Source organism: Eurytemora carolleeae, unplaced genomic scaffold (assembly GCF_000591075.1).
Source record: "Eurytemora carolleeae unplaced genomic scaffold, Eaff_2.0 scaffold326, whole genome shotgun sequence".
NCBI classification, from domain to species: domain Eukaryota; kingdom Metazoa; phylum Arthropoda; class Copepoda; order Calanoida; family Temoridae; genus Eurytemora; species Eurytemora carolleeae.
The window spans coordinates 221,839-225,285 of NW_019396246.1; the positions used below are offsets into that span (position 1 = coordinate 221,839).

General features: G+C 34.8%; 1 protein-coding gene across 5 annotated transcripts in view; it reads right to left on the reverse strand.

Moving 5' to 3' along the window:
• Positions 1-3,447, reverse strand: part of LOC111699286 (histone-lysine N-methyltransferase SETD7) — an 18,301-nt gene that overhangs the window by 9,921 nt on the left and 4,933 nt on the right. For 3 of the 5 annotated variants that reach the window (XM_023469914.1, XM_023469918.1, XM_023469917.1), the window contains exons 1-4: positions 3,021-3,104; positions 1,071-1,100; positions 974-1,011; positions 268-329 (exon numbers count right to left, since the gene is read on the reverse strand). The exons of the other annotated variants lie outside the window; for them this stretch is intronic. The gene's annotated coding sequence lies outside the window, so the exon portion shown is untranslated. Of the gene's footprint in view, positions 1-267; positions 330-973; positions 1,012-1,070; positions 1,101-3,020; positions 3,105-3,447 lie in introns of those variants that run through there. 5 annotated transcript variants of the gene reach the window in all.

Consider the following 3,447-nt stretch of genomic DNA (forward strand, 5'->3'; position numbering starts at 1 on the left):
GTCCTGGCTTGAACATGATCTGCTTAACCTCTCCGTCCTGGCTTGAACATGATCTGCTTAACCTCTCCGTCCTGGCTTGAACAACTGTGAATAAATTCTCTAAGGTTATGGTTGTGGAGAGGAATATTTCTCGGAAACAGGGATCTGTGGTTTAAGCTTTACAGACATGTTTTTACATGTTTTTTTTTTCTCGTCGAATTAATAGTGTTTTGATTGGGTGGAATTCAATTTTGTTTTGATTTATTTCAAATTTACTTAAGGGTTTACCTATTCTGCATCCTGTCAGCTCACCGTGCTGGTCAACCCGTCCTACCACACATCCACCACCCCTACATTCAGTTAGGTTCAGTTCAGTTCAGTTCAGTTCAGTTCAGTTCAATTCAGTTCAGTTCAGTTCAATTCAGTTCAGTTGAGTTCAGTTCAGTTCAGCCCAGTTCAGTTCTGTTCAGTTCAATTCAGTTAAGTTCAGTTCAGTTCAGTTCAGTTCAGGTTAGTTCAGTTCAGGTTAGTTCAGTTTAGTTCAGTTCAGTTCAGTTCAGTTCAGTTCAGTTCAGTTCAGTTCAGTTCAGTTAAGTAAAGTTCAGTTCAGTTCAGTTCAGTTCAGTTCAGTTCAGTTCAATTCAGTTCAGTTCAGTTCAGTTCAATTCAGTTCAGTTCAGTTCAGTTCAATTCAGTTCAGTTCAGTTCATCTCAGTTCACTTCAGTTCACTTCAGTTCAGGTTAGTTCAGTTCAGTTAAGTTCAGTTCAGTTCAGTTCAGTTCAGGTTAGTTCAGTTCAGGTAAGTTCAGTTCAGTTATGTTCAGTTCAGGTTAGTTCAGTTCAGTTCAGTTCAGTTCAGTTCAGTTCAGTTCAGTTCAGTTCAGTTCAGTTCAGTTCAGTTCAGTTCAGTTCAGTTAAGTAAAGTTCAGTTTCATGAAGTAAATTTTAGTTCAGTTCCATGAAGTACAGTTTGCTACTAAACAAATATCTTACCGAATTATCTTCCAACAAACTCCGACTGCTATACCATTCTAAAACATATCCAATAATTATCTATTATTTTTAATTTTCAATTAATTAAAATTTTTACCTGAAAATTTCCCACAAACTTGAGCCGACCCTGAAAGTTGTATTTCATTTAAATTAAAAAAATAAAAATGTAAATGTAAAATGTAAAATGAAAAAAAAAACATGGGAACTGGATTCTCTAAGATTTTTGAGAGAGATATTCTTGGGTAACTTTCTAAAAAAATATTAATTAAAATAAAATTCAATCTGATAGAGCCCAATAAATGATTATGAAATTTGACATACAGGGTGTCCAGCGAAACATGACAGTAGCAAGACTACTTGAAGGTCGTCTTTTATCTCAGAATTAATTAAAGGCATTTATTCGTAAACCTAAGTTTAGTAGTAACGTTCTAGAGTTAATAATAACAAAATATTTTTGTTTTATTTTAAAAAATTTAAATTTGAAGGAAATTTTTAATATCTCCGATAATATTAATGGTACAGAAAAGGCAGACCACATTTTGGAAATCCCAGGACAAGAGAACTTTGAGGTTGAAAGAATCATACATGTTAAATCAGGTTGACGACTAAATGTTACAAAAAATTTCAAAGATAAAAGACGTCTTGCATTTATTCTTAATTTAGTTTATATATTCCCAGCTAAAAAAGCTAAGTTTTCCATTTAAAAGCCAACCTACTGAACTTAAAACGTTTAAACCAGGGTAAAAAACATTCCCGTGTTTCTATCGGGTTCCCCAATCAAAATTTGAGGCAAATTGTTTAAGTGTTCCTGAGTTATGATCGGACATATAAACATGTACTTCTATAAATCCTTTTATACCCATCAATCCAGATACAACTCAATACCTATCGTTAATCTTAAGAGGCATAAGAACTAGTTTGTTCAATAACACTTTGCTATCAATGTCAATCCGGACACAACTTTATCTGTATCAATACTCAATCCCTCTCGCTATGATTCGCGAGGCTAAGAACTAGTTTGTTCAATAACACTTTGCTGTCAACGTCAATCCGGACACAACTTTATCTGTATCAATAGTAATCCCTCTCGCTATGATTAGCGAGGCATAAGAACTAGTCAGTTCCACAATACTTTACTATCAATGTCAATCCGGACACAACTTTATCTGTATCAATTCCCAATCTAGTTCTATCTTTCAAGACAGTGATTCAGGACGTTTCCTGTTCGCAAACCAAGAGTTCGCAAATCTAAATTAAATGGCTTTCGCTACTCATTTTCAAGGGGGGGAAGGACAGGTTTCCCCTCAGTTTTCCAGGGAAGGGGACGTCCCCTTAATTTTCTAGGGGGTGGGCTTCCCCCTCCCCCCCCCCCACCTTAAGCCGACTCTGGCAATACTTCATTGTTCAGGCTATTTCTCATAGCCAGGTAGCTAAGTTCCAGTCCCCCTGGGTTAGGTTAATCGCAATACAAGTTTTGCGTAGCTATTTACAAACGTAGATGATTAATAATGTAATGTAGATCAGGTTTACAGATATAGTGTTACACGATATTTATTACAAACAGACACATAACAAAGATTACTGCTTAATATATACATATGTGTACTAGTATAGCTTAGCCTGTAAACTAAGTTTTTTTTCTATAAAAGTCAACGCAAATTAATTTAGAATCTTAAAACCATGCTAAGAACATTCCTGTGCTTCTCCCGAGTTCAACAATTAAATTTCAAAAATGAATTTCCTTCTGAAGTTTTAAGACAATTTTCAGCAACTTCATATCTTTAAGTACACAATACTCTTTTAACCCCATTAATGACATGCGACACTGCAATCTGATATTGCACATTAAACTTACTAGAAGATAATAATTAATTTGGTGTACCGTCCATAGTACATGATTGCTTGCCATTATCTTTTCTTTAATGGAAAACAAGAATAGGGTTTATATCATTTCTATAGAAATCCATCAACTGTTTCATATGAAAGGTCCTGTCCAAGCTTTAACGTTTCAATCGTTGATAGCAAATCTAACATTTCCTTTACTGACCTTTTTATCAAATATTCTGGTGAAGCCATGTTGTATTCCAAACTTGAAGTATCCCTCCAACCAACACCTTTATCAATGGCTTTCATTGTTTTAATTTAATTGTTGGTGCTATGTTGTTGTTAATGTAATTGTCCTTGTTTCTGACCTTGTTGTTGTTCTGGTTTTTGTTATTGTTATTGTTGTTCTTGTTGTTGGTATTGTTGCCTTTGATGCTGTTTTTCATTGTTATTCTTTTTTTGTAGTTTTTGTTTAGGGTTTCCATTCGCAAAACTTTTGCGCAATTTTTGCGGAACGAAACGCAATATTTTTCTTTCTTTGCGCATCAATTTTGCGCGAAAAAACAACAATTTGCGCAATCATTCGCAAAAGTCATTTCGCGCAAAATTGCCCTATTCCGCTTTTGCGAAACTCAAGTTTTGCGCAATTC